A 16,124-nucleotide genomic window follows, 5' to 3' on the forward strand; every position below is an offset into this window, starting at 1 on the left:
TACCCCTACCTGCTGCTCTCAGCCACCTGCCAGAGCGTCCACTAGCACGGCTGTGGTCACTGTCAGAGGGGGGTAAAAGCATCTGAAACAGAAAGCAGCAGCAGCACACAGTTTTATTTTACTTTCTTCTCTCTGCAGACAACAGTTCACCTTATAAGAAGAAAGTAACAATGCTACTGCTCAAAGTAAGCCTTCAGAAATAATCAAACAACTTTTATTTCAACAGAGGCAAGTAGAAATACTCACCTCTGTCACTCCAGCAAGCTAAGGGACCAATTTCAGAGCCACCTAAAAACATCTCCAAATTGCATCAATTTCCCCTCCAAGCCCTTAACTCTAATTGATAAGCTCTGAATTACATCATCAATTTCTGTCAAAGTACAGGTATTTAAATGCAACCCATCATCATAGTTTTTTTAGTTAAAAGCCTTTGCCCTCCTTAGCCCATTTGCTGTCTCACTCTTGCATACTCTCTCTTAAAATAATGCAATGAAACCTTCATGTTTTTAACACACACTAAAATCAGCTGCAAAGAAAGGTGTAAAAAAAATCAGTTATGCAAGCCAACTCATTCACAAATCAACTGCATATTCATTTGCAGGAACACCGTGCTTGCCAAATGAGAGGCAGCTAGGGGAGCATCAGTGTTTCCCTGGCAGCTTGAAATCAACCAGAGCAGGTAGACAAGAAGGTATCTTTGTTCCCCTGAGTAGCCATTTCTGAATCCACCTACTCCAGTTACTGTCCTCAGTTTTCCAAAAAGGCAGAGCTCAATAATATCATCAACAATACTAAGATATTAATACTAATTAACTAACCTATAGAACCACTGTGAGTATACATTATCATTTGTGAAGACAGTTGTACACTAGACAGTCTTGTTTCACTGGGAGGGAAAGTAGAATTGGAGAGGCTGTGCCCAGTTAATTAAAAGCATGATGCAGGTCTGCAGGAGAGCAGCAGCCTGTGTTTTTTTTTGTGTGTTCCTGCTGAAGGCTCCAGGTTGAGCCTGCTCCATACTCTGTGTGCACTCCTGTTTCCAGCACCACTCACAGGGATACAGCAGGGTTAAAGAGCACCATGACTTTTGCAATATGATCCATTCAGTGGATCTTGGCTATCTGATGTCACATAAACAGCAATACTTCCTCACAGTGCCTAAAATCTAGCCTGAGCTCTGTTCCTTCTTTGGTTTATCATTTTTCTCATGTAGGAAAACAGGAGTCCAAACTGCTCTTTCTTCACTCTAACACAAATAGACTTCAGTCCAGCTATTTTCCTAACAAACTCTCTCCCCATTACCCAGCTTTGATGAAGATATTCATATAATTTCCTTTTTAAAATTTTTTCAACCCAAAATAAACATTCCTCCTTCACAATCAAACATTTTTATGCATATCCACTACTCACATCTCATAGCATGTTTGAAAAATAAATGGTTGCAGCCTATCAAGTAAAGAGCTTTGCTTAAATTACACACTTTTCTTTCATAAAATTGTAGAATGTGGTTTTGCTTTCTCGCTGTACCACAGACTGCACAGTACTGCAGTGCACTTCTGTTACAGCCAATGCACTGCATACGCCTCCTGCAAAACACTTAAGCTCAGTCAACTGCTACATATGAAACAACCTAGAACCATATTAATTAGTTCTGAAGCACAGCTAACAATGGTCAGCCTTAACCACTGAGGGCTGCCGGCAGTAAGGAGCTGCCCAATACTTGTATGTAAGGAAAGTGAAAGGATTGGTGCTTAAAGGTCTGGCACATAAGACATGTTCTGTGCATAGAAGTCAGTCTTCCCAACATCATAGAGGAGTCATCATTATTCTTCTACACAGATATTCAATACTGAACATAAATTGAAATAATACCTAGGTGGCATATAACCAAAAACCATTCCCACACACTTTAGGTTTAAGAAGCTCCATAGCTACTTTGTTAGGCATCAAAACTCCAATTTGGATCTGGGCAGAAACATCAAGACAAAGTCAAAATACTTAGAACTTCAAGTATCCCCTTATTTCAAGAGAGATGTTACATCATGAGGTCTTGAAGACCTGGTTTGGTTGATGCAATCACTCGTCACATGCTCTTACCCAAGACATCCGTACTAAGGCTATCAGTGTAACAACAGTAATGAGAACATTTTACCAAGGGACAGTTCAGAGGCTGATGTAAAAACTAACAACAAAACATTAAGGTTTCATTTCTCAGAGCTCTTTAAAAAAAAAATAATAAATAAATGAAAACCCACTCAAATGATAAAACCTGATGAAATTGCAACTCAGATCCATCTTTCCCTTCATCTCAGCATTTCAAGTTTTCAACCATTACAGTACATACTTTCAGTTTATGACATAACAATTAAACATACAGCCTCAAATAAAGGATTGGGTGCTAGCTGAAACTCAACACACGTTGCTAGTGCTTTCAAATCAGACAAAGACTTACAACAAAACTAGCTGACAGGAATTAAAGAGTAGAGCACTTGGGAGATTCAGCACTTCTGAATTTTCCTGCAGAAGCATTTAATCTCCCACTTCGAAGTGTACTAGAATAGGATGGCTATTCTTCGGCATGTTCTTCTGCTGGGTGGCTACCTTGCTGTCTGAAAACAGACTTCTCCCTATAGGCAATAGGCAACTGCCTTTTTTAGACAGACAGGAGGCACTTCCAACACCACAGCACCCTGCTTTTCACTGCTGCCTTTTCAGGGCTTCCTACTACAGCACAAAGAGCTTCAGTCTTCCCCAGGAGGCAAAGGTCTCCACCTACATTAAACAGAAAAAAAAACTACGCTGAGAAGTCTAAAATATTCAAAAATTCCAACACAAAGAGAGCTGCCAGTGGCCAACATTTCTAAGGGCAAAATTACAGCATTTGGGAATTACAGATCTGCAGAGAACCAGCAATTTGTGAGGAATTCAAGTCACCAGAAAGCGACAAATTAGGACCACAATGCTAACAAAATTAGATACAGTCTCCTTTTAACCTCATTTGATTTTAAGGGTCTCTTTTTTCTTTTTAGTTAAAAAAAGAAAAAGGTGTTCATTGTTTGTCTTGTTAAAGTCTGTGAGATTAGGCTTTTTTAGAAAAAGAGTTTTCCCATGATTTGCTCCCATTACCTTAGATTACATGAAGTTATGCTCATGCATGTGCAGAGAGGTTCCTCCCAGCAGTTCAAACACAGTGACAGCAAAGAGAAAACTCAGCAGCAACATGACAATTCCTGCAGTGTTTGCCAATGTGCCAGCCTGAGGGAAGGATGTCAGCAGCAGGATTATTATTTTTTTTTTAGTTATTTAAGAATGTTTCCTCACATTATTGGGTCTTCTCTCCAACTGTGGACACTGAGTCAGAAGGCAACTCTTTCCCAATGACTTTCACTCATCTACGTGTCTGTAAACCATGCTGTGTAAAAACAAAACAAAAACCTTGCCAATCCTCCCATCCTCTACCCAGCAACAGCATCTTTAAAGCCATGCCTTCTCATTTGGTTAATTACTCTAACAGCCCACCTAAGCACTGCTTCTCTGCCCCTTTCTCCAAAGGAGAAACCAAAACCTGAAGGAAGGAGGAAACAGCTCATCTGCTGAACACAATGTTCGGAAATGTGAGGTGAACATTCCTCACAGAAGCAAGATGAATGTTCCCACCACAGCATAAAGAAAAGCTTCATATTTCATGTATTTTCCATTGTCTGAGCTTGCTTATACATAAGCAGCTACACTTAACAATCACCAACAGGAGATACTTAGCAGCTTAAAGAGACTAATGCTTTTAACAGTGCAATTGGAGAAACAAGAAGGCAGCTTGCACCCTGTTCAGTTCCACCAATACTCTCCAACTCTGACACAGAGGTTTTCCCTTCCACAGACACAAATACTTCTGTAAACCAGAGGGACGTGCAACATCCTCCATTAAATTGAAATAGCACATCAAAATTATGCAGTGGGGAGGCTGAAGCAACAAACCAAGTGGCACAGTTTGCTGAGCAAGTCTTTCAGAAAGTTCTGCTGCACAACGCTGAGTTAATGATTTTCATTGATAGAATACACACAAAATCTGTGTAGAGACAATGAATTCTGGATGGAAACAAATGAATACTTCAAAAAGAAAGATATTAGAATAAGATGGCTACATGACATAAGGAAATACCTGTAGGTACTGATGAAGGCTACAGTTTCAAAATTCTACACTGAAAAAGCATTTCCCCACTTGACTCTAAGGACTATGGTAGAAATCCAAGGAAGGACTGGGCAGAGGAAGCAAACATAGCAGGTCTCACAGCCCAATGGCCACTTCACACCTGCATGCTGCTACCCTCACTTCTGCTCAAAGCACAGCTGCTAAGGCAGGCTTTGTTTGGCACGCAGGGTCCTACATGAGCAGAGGCAGCAGCCTGATGAGATCTGGATGGAGACAGCAATGCAGCTTTACCAGCTTAGAAGCCTGCAGTATTATGCAAGTGACTGCTACTACATCAAATCACACAGCATTCTTGCACAGTTATCACTTGACACTGGTTGGTGGTGACTTGATCTGCTCCCTTTCTTTATATATTTAAGAATCCTCCTAGCAGCGCCCTTTCTAGTGTTCCTAACGTGCTGAAAGCACTCAATTGGACCCTGTAAAAATACAGTGCAGAATGCTTACGTACAAAAATCAAGCTTTAGGAGAACGTCAAGTAAATAAGTGTATTTAACTGAGACAGAACACTTCTCAGTACAGACTGCTGGCATGGCAAGTCAGATTAGTAGCCAGTAGTGGCAGGTGCAAATGATGAAATGTGTGCAAATTCTAAAGGGACAGCTTTCTAACAGAGAAGCTCTTCTCTGCTGGGGTTACTGCCACTGTTTAATCTGATTACATACAAGCAACAGTCTGGGGAGGGAAAGGAGGCAAGAAATAAGAAGACTGAGGCCCCTCTAAACACCCATGCTGAATGAAAAGGGCTCACCTAGCTGCATGTTCAGCAGCAGGAGCTCTGAGCATTGGTCTGCAGCAAAATTGCAGGGGGGTCATACAGCTGACATGGCACGATCGCTCAGTAGACAAAAGTTACTTGCTTTCCCCTCAGCAAACCACATGCCACAGAGCAATTTTAACTAGAAAGACACTATCCCAAATTTAAAGGGAAACTGAAGTTTTCAGAGAAACATCACACAGCAGGAGAGTCTGAAATCTGCAATGTGAACACATCGGCACACGTATGGTTTGACACACTTTGCCCGTAACACTTGCAGGTCCTACCCTCCCACAGCTTGCTATCAACTCTTTACTGAGAGTAATAGCATGAAAAGCTGCCACAGTACTTGTTTCCAACTGCAGCTGGCCAGTTCAAAGTACCTAAAGTGTGCTCTTGCTTTGCTCTAGCCCTCTAGGGAGGGATCACTTCTGTTTCTTCAGAGACCCGGCTCAAAAGAACAAAAACATTCACCACCATCTAGGATCTGCTTCTCCATACAAAGTCCAGGGAGATCACTGAAAGATCACTAAAGAAGAAGGAAATAAATTGCTTTTGTCAAGATTGTCAAGGAATTTTTTTTAAACCTACCTTAAAATTGTCATGTTATTACCTACTGGAATTTAAATTGCACTTTCAAAATTACACATATTAATATCTGAAGCATGCAATTATAAAAGAGCAGGTGTATTTTAGAACTACCACACCACGTTTTTAAAATAGAAACTTCTGCATGATCATAATAGCTATATTTTTAGGTGCCCTTCCTTTACAATTCAGCACTACTAAAGGAAACTGGAGTCAATGTGTTCAACTGGAACCTGCAAACAGTAATCTCCCATGTGATGTCAACAGCATTGATCAAATGCGGAAAAAAACGTGCTGCTGATAAATTTTCTTCTTACCAGCTTCCTTCACTGTTTCAAAATTCAGGCAGACAAAAAGCACGCATTCATTTTAATCTACCATGAAAACTGAAGTGTTGAAAAATATTTGTTTTGTCAGCCAAAAATGTGACTAATGAAATTTACAAACAGATTAATGATCAAACTACTAACTAGCAGCATTCACACAGTGACTGGTCCTATCTGCTGTTTTCTGGCAGTCTAATACCACTAAGACCAGAGGCTGAATGTCAGCATCCAGCCCAGCTGAGCTCTTCCACAGGTCAGCTTCTTCCATAGTCATCTCTCACTGCAGACAGCAATTGTGTAAGGAATCTCTCCCACTCAAGACCAAAACATCTTGCAGTTCAGTTGCACAAGTCTTTGGATGAATTAAACAAATATTAGCAGGTTACAGAGTCCGGTAATTACTAAATGCTGAGGAATATGTTTCATACCCATGCATGAAATGTAAAGGGAGAATATAATAAAGCTCAAATAAATACTTAAATCAAGAAGGTTGAATCCTGATTCTGACTCTGTTAGACATTCTAACAGTCAGAAACCCAGCCACTAACACAACTTGTGTTCTCCTTCAACAAGCCTGGCACTAATAATGGTGCTACTGCTCCTTTATTCCCTATAAGTAAAGCAGCTTTCAGTGATGTAAGTGATGTAAAAAATGTGTATTTACATGTATGAAAGCTTGTGATTATATACTTTTTAAAAACCATTATATATTTTTATCTTTTCAATATGTTGTGAATACAGAAGCATTACTATTTTAGTGTTGTGCCCAATTGAGAGAAAAGAAGTTTAACAAGAGCAATGAAACACAGAGCAAAAGTAATTTACCTGCCTTTGTCAGCTATTGCTGACACTCAAGCCACACTCCCAAAGAAACTGATCATTTGGGAAGGTTTGTAACAACTTCAAATTCACCAACTGCACCATGAACAGCTGCCAAAATTGGGCCTTCATTTCACATGCATCTTCTCACACTTTTAATGATAAAAGTAATTTTCAACTCTTCTGAGAAAAAAAAAAAAGTTTTTAAAAACCAGCCTTTCCTTAGGCACGACACGAGAGAACCAGATCCTATAGAGGGCAACAAGCAATGGCTCAATAAATGTATTTTCACTGGAAATGAGCTCTGAGTAGCAGCTATGTGCACAGTACATCATTTGTTACTGCTGAGACTTACAGGTTTGTTTCATCAAGAAAGATGCCCCCAACATGAGCCAAAACTTATTTCAGCAAGTAATGAAAGGTCTGTCCAAATCCATGGGTGTTAGAGCACCTCTACAGCAGTGATCCAGCTTCCAAAACTGTTGGAACCTAACTTAGACAATAACTGCATGTGATGCCATTTATGCCAAGCTGGAATTTACCAGCTCCCAAGAGGTGCGATTTATGACCAACTAGAAATACAGGTTTTCTGGAGAAAATGGCAAGTGACCCCAGAGTTTAACAGCTCTACTAAGACACTTGTAATGAAACAGGCAAGAAAAGCACATCCTTGGGATAGCTAAAATCAGCAGCTGGAAACTGGAACCTTAGCAGTCTCCATATTCTATTATAGGACAATCACACAGAGATCAAGGCTTCCGCTTCCAAACACCCTCACTTGGCTGCCATGTTTGGTAATTCTGAGTCACAAATTCCCTTTAAATTGCAAAGGCAAAAAACAAACAACTTATTTCCCAAACTGTACTTTGCTTTTTGTCCTTCTCTTCCACATCAGAAGTGAATTACCCGAGATGGAGCTGATCAGGAGCTGTCAGCTCTAATCAGAGCACTGTAGCTGTCAATCACCAGTAGCCCTTGGGTATTCCCTTTCCTAAATGTATAAAAGATTCATATCCTGAAAGTTAGTCAGCATTTCTGGCTGCTAGATGGAATAACAGGACTATGCTAAATGCAATCGTATAGCTGCAGCACTATTTGAGTTCTAACAGCAGAACACACAAACACATGCATTGACCACTCTTCAGGAAACACATTACTGTGTCAGGAAAAAAAAATTAAGAAGCCATTTTTCCTTATTGTGTAGTTTGTTTCCTAACTTACTCGGCTGGCATTTATTAATAGGTGTTGCAATTCTACATTAATTATTTTTTAGTACCAGCACAAAAGTGCACAAAATTTGTCCCTGCCCAAACAGCATAAGCAGCTCTGATTCAGTGTCCTATTGCCACAATGGTTCAATTACCAAAGCCTGGACATTAATGTATCTGTTGTCACACCAATTTACATGCTGCACTGGCACTAGCTGGGATACAGTTTGCAAGCTCAAACTTGCTGGAGAAGACTAGTCAGCATTAATGACAATATAAAAATGAGAATCTAGTATCGTGAAAAGCAGTCACACAAAAACAAACACCAATATCCTGTTATTGTCTCACATTTTCAAATCAAAAACTTACATTTTCAAGTGAAAGATTTATCACTGAAGGGCTACACAGAAAGAGCACAGCTGTCCATAAACTTCCCAAACTGCACACATGGTAGCAAAACTGTGCAGAAACTCTATATACCACTAATGCAAAATATCCAAGGTCATCACTATAATATAGGTGCAGATCATGAAATAAAGAGGCGACTATGCAGAAGTCAAAATTGCAAGCCAGCAACTCCCCCTTTCTGGATCTGTACTGCTTTGTAGGTACACTCTCCCAAAAGATCACTTCTCTGAAGTGAGAATATGCAGACAGCGCAGAGCAGCAGATCACAGACAGGCATGTGAATCAAAGTAAACCTTCAGGTAAGTTCAATTGAAGCCCTGAGGCTTCACACACACAGACAGAAGTCGTACTGACTCTCTGTTCACCCACTATGGTTGTTTTCCATGTGGCCAAGAACAAGCTCTCATTCTAAGACAGTAAGAAAGTGTTTCTGATAGAAAAAGAAAAGTGAAAGATATGAAATGAGTAACAACACTGATAATTATTCATTTAATTAATTATTGGCAGAAGCCTGAACAAGGAAAAAAATGGATTACAAGTAGTTTGAGTTCAACAGAGTCTTAAAATAAAAAAAAAAAAAAAGGAAACCAACAAAAACACACCATCACATGCCAAGGCTGAAAGGATTTTCATTTCACCATGTAGTTCCCTCATCCTGCCAGCCAAGCTCCCAGCTGCTACTACAGCTTTGCTCTCCATAACCTTGATCTTTTCCTCCCTATGCTGTTCAGCCAGTGTACTCACTGGACACAGAAGCATATTTAATACCATTTATATTTATAAAAACATAAGGGCACAAGACTGGCACATTCATATTCCTGAACTTAAGGCTGACAAGACAAAATTGAGGTTTTTTTTCTCCTCTATCTTTCTCCCTTCTCTTCAGGAAAAATTGCTCCATGATTTTTGGTTGTGCCAAAAGATCAGCAGTTCTGGGAAGGGATGACCGAAACGTGTTCCCTCATGAACAAAGACTGGGTGAGGACAAAAACATCACCCTTCCCACTTGCTCCCTTGTTGCCTAGAAGGATCAGCCTGCCAGAAGAACTCAATGTCTTACCAAGAAATTCTGTATTTTGAGAGACAATGTGGTGGTTCCCAGCTGTTCCACTTGTGTAGGGCTTTCATAAAGGACACAGTATTAGAAAGAGAGGAAAGAGACCACCACAGAGCTCTGAATTAGCTCAAACAGCCCTCTGAAAGAAACTTGCAGCCACTCCTGTCTGGAAACAGATCCAAAGTCATGACCTCAAAGATGAAGGGCTCCACATCTCATCCAGGATCCATAACCTTCTCGCTTTCCCATTTATGCTACCAAAAAAACAGAAGCACGGAAATTAGTTTCCCTCCCTTTTACTTCCTCTCTCCACAGCCCTACAGAAATAGCTGGGTTATGCAAGACAAATACCCACAAAACAACAATGAAAGCAGATGAATTAGGATGAAAAGAAGACACTACTGTGTGTGCCAATTCTGAGTGCAGCACTTGTTCAGCCTACAAACAACGCGGCAAACTATGAACAGCGTAGTAAACTACTTAAAGAGCAGCAGACTTAAAGCAAGGCTTCTATGACTTATAACTGAGAACTAATGGTTTGATTGTATTTTGTTGCTGAGCTTTTGATTTGATTTTGCCTGTACCGGTCTCAGCTTTGCTTCTTGACTTTCAGATCTATTCACCAAGAATACAATTTTCCAGAAATGCCCATGCCACATTCTATGACCAAACCTTCCCAGCAAAGGGCAGGACTTGTTCACCTCACTTTAACTCTGTGAGGTGTGAGCCCAAACCCTTGCTGCTCAACACCCAATACCTTCCATGAGCCCTGAGGCGTCTCACACGTCCTTTGTAGAACTGATTTTTAACTCATCCCTCTACATCCACAGTGCCAATTTCCAGAAAACTCTCTTGACCAGAGAGCAAGGCGTCATCCTCCATTTCCAATGGATGCTTTCATGCTCTCTTGTGATACTCATCATGTAAGGTAGATATAACAACTTACTGAATTATACCTTTGCCATCTCAGTCTTTCTTCATGCTGCCTACCAAAACATATCATGTCAGATATTCTTTATGCTCTTACACTCACCCAAAACTGCCTCACCTTCCTCAGCCTTCCACCTCTGTGACTTTACAGCTCTCCGATCTCTTACTTGTGATGGCTTCACACCACTGGCTAGACAAACTCCACCACACTGCTCTCTCACTCTCCATAATGAACAGGATGGGGAGAAAATATGACAAAAACAAAGCTTACAAATTGATACAAGAAGATAGGGATCACTCACTAATTACCATCATGGGCAAAACAGACTCAGGATACTGAGATTAATATAATTTACTTTCTACTAATAACAGACTAGAGCAGTGAGAACTAAAAGCAAGCTAAACACCTTCCCCTCATTTCACACTCTTCTACCTCCTACCCCCAAGCAGTGCAGGGGAAGAGGGTTAGTCCATAAAGCTTCATGTCTGCTGCTCCTTCACTGTCACTCTGCTCCTGTTCCACATGGGGCTCCTCTCAGAGGTTGCTGTCCTTCCCAAATTAATCCTGCATGCACTTCCCACAGGCTGTCACTCTTCAAGAACTACTACAACACAAATCTGTATCACAGGGCCCATCCTTCAAGAACTCACTGCTCCAGCACAGAGACCTGTAGGCAGCAGTTCTCCTAGGCCTACTGCTCCACTGTGAGATCCTCTCTACAGGCTGCAGGGGAATTTCTGCAGTGCCTGGATCTCCACCAACTCTCTTTCTTCATTCACACTGATATGTGCAGGCCGTTTCTCTCACATTACCTTACTCTTCTCTGCTAGCTGCAGTTTTCCCTTTCTTCAATTTGTTCTCCCAGAGACACAACCAGCATCACTTAGGGCTCAGCTCTGGCCAGTGGCAGGTCCATATTGGGGCTGGCTCTCATCTGATGTGGGTTAGCTGCTGGGCTCTCCTCACAGAATCCACCCTGCAGTCCCTCTGCTACCCAAACCTTGCCACATAAGCCCAATACATCAGTGTATGAGGACTGTAAGTACTGCAGGTGTATCATCTCATTCAGTAAGAGCTGCACTGTGAGGTTCTTGTCTATCATTAGTACACAAAGCAATGATCATAAAAATAAGCAACTCAGCAAAAGTTCTACACACTTTTTAGAGTTTATTTCTTTTCATATCTCCACAAACTTTGATTTAGGCAGCACTTTCAAACCACATTTGGGACAAGTTCCCCAGCACTGCGACAATACTGTCTCTAGAGAGTTAAGGCAAGAACTCTGGATGTTTGTATCAGGACAAAGGCGCTGTGTTTTAATAGCAGTTACTGAACTTAATACTCTACCATGCTGCCTGGTGTACAGCTTCATTACTCCTGGTCTAGCAGAAGCAATAAAGAGTTAACATACAGTAAAGACACACAACTGAGAACAAGGAAACCGAAGGAATTTAATGCTATTAGAGCTTGATATGGTACTTGAAAACTTCTGAAGGAACAATCACAGAACTCCCATACCTTTGACCAGGTGAGTTTTTCTGCACAGCTTCTAATATTGACAGCTTCAGAGATGAAGGGACAAATAAGATCATGGCTTTCTTAAGAACGCACTGAATATTTATGAGGGCCTTAATTCCACGTAATAAAGGCCATATTCACTGACTGTGATTATTTGGATGCTTTAGGGATAAAATAAATCAACAGGCATGAAAGAGGATCTCAAAGTCAAACAGGAAAATCTGCAAATAATAACAAAGATAGCAACTATCTGGCAAATCTACATCACAAGGAAGAAAAATACTATGATTAAACATAATAAGACTTCACTTGAAATGCAAAATACTCAGGAAAAAATCCTGCCAACTCGCATAAGGACCAGCAAAGAGGAAGTAGCTGACTGTGCAGCAAAGCCCATCGTGTAGGGAAAACATAACAGTAGAGAACCAGATGCTACTACACAGTCTTTGCCACTGTGTTGAAGTGATTTCTATTGCTTGTTTTCGAAGTGCATGACCATCAGTCCTTCTAGCTTTTGCTCTCACTGCAGTGCTTCTTGAATTCTGAGCCAGTAACAAGTACCTATCGCCCAAAGTATTGTTATCCTTTCCCAGATTCCTACATCTGTGAGCTGCTAGCTAACACTGCTGGCTCAAGCAAGTTCAACCAATAATCTTTTCTAACATTTTCCAGCACTGAACTCCTTCCACAGCTGAATCCTAGGTAATAGCAGGACTGAGATTATCTCAACAAGAAAGGAAAAGCAGAGAGCTTGCAGTGCCACTTAATGGTTCCCTCCCTGAAAGTATAAGCACTGAACATAGTCTTGTTACAGCTGGGGGCTCCCTTTATCCCACTACATAAATGAGATCTTTCATACCAAAAGATCTTCATGCAACCTAAGATTTCACCTACTAAAGAAACACATTGCTATCACAAATATGAACTCCCAAGTAATAGAAAGCAGTTTTGACATATAAACTCTTGAATATCTTGGATTTGGAGTTAGTTTTGAACCCTCTCTAACCCTTCAGTTACAGCCTGTACTACATAGCTTTAAACTCGACTTTCCACTTTCAGTAGTCATTTGCATGTATGTCTCTTCAAAGAATGGTATTTGCAACTGTGTGTTGTAATGAGAAGCTAATTAACACAAATATGGTTATTAGCAAGTTACAGACATTTACAAGACAAAAACTCCAGACCAAAGCCTACGGTTTACTGCGTCACAGGGAGAAAGAATCTCAAGGATAGACTAACAGCAACCACTAACTACATCACCATGGGCAAATTGCCAACACTGCAACTCTGTTTCCCCTTCTACAGTGGGATTGTAAGACTCATTTACTTTGCCAGGTAGTTCTCCAACTTAATTAAATCATTACCTTTAAATTAAAGGCATTACAGAAATGCCAGGAAGTAGCACCTGAATTAGAAGGTGGGGATGACACTGTAATGAAGCAAGACTATTTTCACCATCAACAGCAGGCACAGTAAAAGGTCATTCATAGCATAATTGTGAAACCACATTCCAAACTTCTGAAGGTAAGATGACTTTTCCCAAACCTTCATTAAGGAAGAGGATACATGCCAGCATCACTAGATGCTGTAATGTCACAGGTGATCTACAGTGATTTCATTACTGCTAATCTTCCCTTTTCCTTGTTCTTTGTTTTCTAATAGCAGCAAAATATCACAGCTCTTGAAAGAATACTCTTTCCACAGGCAACCATTTTCAGTATGATCAAAGACCTATTAAGAAAATTGCAGAGGATTATTTCCCTTCAAGTCAGTAATGCTCAGCACAGAGTTTTCAATCTTTCCTTCATAAGAGACATAGTAGAGGCACTCCGACTTTTTGTCTAGGAGAGCTGCTCCCAGTTATCACTGTACTTTAACATCCCCCATGAACAATATAGGGAACTTTCAAACCTAGGCAAACATCAGGGCATTGCTGAAAGATGCCCTGCTACTGCTCAGGCTTTTCATTTTGAAGGTAGCAGAAGAAACTTATCTTTAAACCATTGGAAACAGCCAGTCGGCAGCAGAGGCCCGGTTTCATCAGGTATTCTCAGCAGAGCTGCGCCTCAGTGTAAGGCACAAAGCTAAATGTGTCCCATCTCTCAAACTGCACTCCAGTTCTGTCACAGAACGTCCCAGATACTAAAACTCATCCTAAAACTGTTTCATCTGTAATGGGAAGTCATCAAAATCAAAACTAGGAAATAGGTGCCTATTTTCTTTGTTACACTTGAAAAAGATCGCCCTCAAAAACTCGTTACATCCCATCTCTGTACTTAGAAGTGAGAGTGTAAACAGCAAAAACACACTTCTGCTCCTCATTGCTGAAAGGTGAGCAGGAAGACATACCCACATAGGAAAGGTCAGCCTGAAGAATGCTTTCTATGATCTAAAGTCTCTCTGCATTGACTGGATGCATACTACGTAACTTGAGTTGTTTGGTTTGAAAATAGAGGAAGATGCTCTGAAAACTACATTTGTAACAAATAACTCCATATATCCCCTTGTTCCTATTGACTAAATATAAATTTGCTTTAAAAATGTACATCTGTGATCAGAACAACCAAAACAGTTGGAGAGGAATTTTTTAATTAAGTCAGAAGGTGTACTTGTAGTGTTGTGCCCACACAACCCCATTCTCTGGTTTTTGTAACGCCTGTTTGCCAGCTGCCTGCTAACTGCTTTGCAGTCCCCTGACTCCTGCATTTGGCTAAATTTGACAGCAGGAAGAAGTCCCAAAAGCTCTCAACACTTCTCTTCATATAAAAAAGAAAGAAGGAAAATGTTGCGTCCAGGTGAGACTCACTGGACAGGCCAAGAGAAAGGTTAATGACAAAGAACAACACCTCGTGGCCTCAGAGAAGCCGTGAACACACCGACCCTCAGCACCCAATTTCCATCAGTTCTGCTGCTCCCTGAACTCTCTGCAAACACAGCCAGAACGAGGAATTCGCACCACTTCTCACAGCAGTTTGCTGGCCTTCGTTAAATCATAACTTCTCATGCTACTTCCCCTGTTGTAATGAGGCTAGTGTTAAACTGCCTTATTATGTTGCTGCAACAATTCATATTTGCAAAGTACTTTGAAGGTCTGAAGAGCTGTATTCACTAATTATTACCTGTCTTGAGACACAAACTGAATATTCAAAGTGCTGGCCTGATTCATATGCAAGTGCACGTCACATAAGCATGCAGTATGCACTGAGACACAAAAATAATAGCAAAGATGGCTTTTAAAGAAGACTTTGTTATAAAGACAGTTTTCAGTACAAAAAATACATAATCCTTATTACCACAATTCTTCTATTAGCCTGGATTTAAATTATTCCTTGTTTAGATGAGCATTTTATAAAACACCAGTTTGAGAAATATACACCAACCAGCACAAGACAAAAAGATGATGCAAAATGATCCTGCCCCTAAAGCAAACTCTGATGCTTCAGAACTTAAACCTTTGCTATCGAGCTGAAAGCTAGCCAGCAAGTTCCCCAGGGCAGCTGATGGGCAGTGCAGAGCCAGAGCTTGTGCTAAAAGTACCGGCAATTGTAGCTCTGGTAATGCAGCATCACAGCAGGCAGGTGCCTTTATCCTCTGTTCGGTCAGGCACTTTGCAGCCTTGCCACAAATCAGGATGCTTCTCCCGTCCCTTGCGAGCACATCCCACGCATTGATGACAAAAAAAAGGCAAGATGAGAAAGCCATTGCTGGAAGTGCTACAACAAATACACTGCTTATGTGTTTTTTTAAATCCTTATTGTGTTCACCTATGTGTGAGAAGGAATGGCTTCCATCAAAGGAAAACTTTCCACAAGTTAAAGGAAAATGGTGCTTTGTGGTCAACCCGTGTACTAAAGGGACTCCCATTTGAGGGTAAAAGAGCAAACTACAATTTGCTTCAGTAATAACAGAGCAATGTTGCATCTTCAGGCTTCCTCCTGCATCACACCGAGCCAGTACTCAGTACCTCCCAACTGGGCCTTCGCATTTACTGAAGGATTGAGCCCTGCCTAAAAACCATAATAAAAAGCCACAAAAGCAGACAGGTAAATTTTCACTCTAACCCTCCCCACCTCCCTACTCCAAACAAAACCAAACCACTCCGGCCAACATACTGTGACAATAACGCCAAGATGCATTCTGTGCACACTATTACTGCCCTACAAACATACATTATTTTAATGCAGCATAAACAAATACTCTCATTTGTTTAACACCACATCGAGTCCTAGCGATTAAAACGTGTACAATGCACAGAGCAACATTCACACTTGCACTTTTTATAAGCTCTAAAGATAAAATTAT

At 40.8% G+C, this 16,124-nt stretch overlaps 1 protein-coding gene across 4 annotated transcripts in view; it reads right to left on the bottom strand.

Moving 5' to 3' along the window:
* Window positions 1-16,124, bottom strand: part of SPNS2 (SPNS lysolipid transporter 2, sphingosine-1-phosphate) — a 133,208-nt gene that overhangs the window by 115,667 nt on the left and 1,417 nt on the right. The gene's annotated exons all lie outside the window — the stretch shown is intronic.

This window comes from Phasianus colchicus, chromosome 21 (genome assembly GCF_987193195.1).
Source record: "Phasianus colchicus chromosome 21, bPhaCol1.hap1.1, whole genome shotgun sequence".
Lineage (NCBI taxonomy): Eukaryota > Metazoa > Chordata > Aves > Galliformes > Phasianidae > Phasianus > Phasianus colchicus.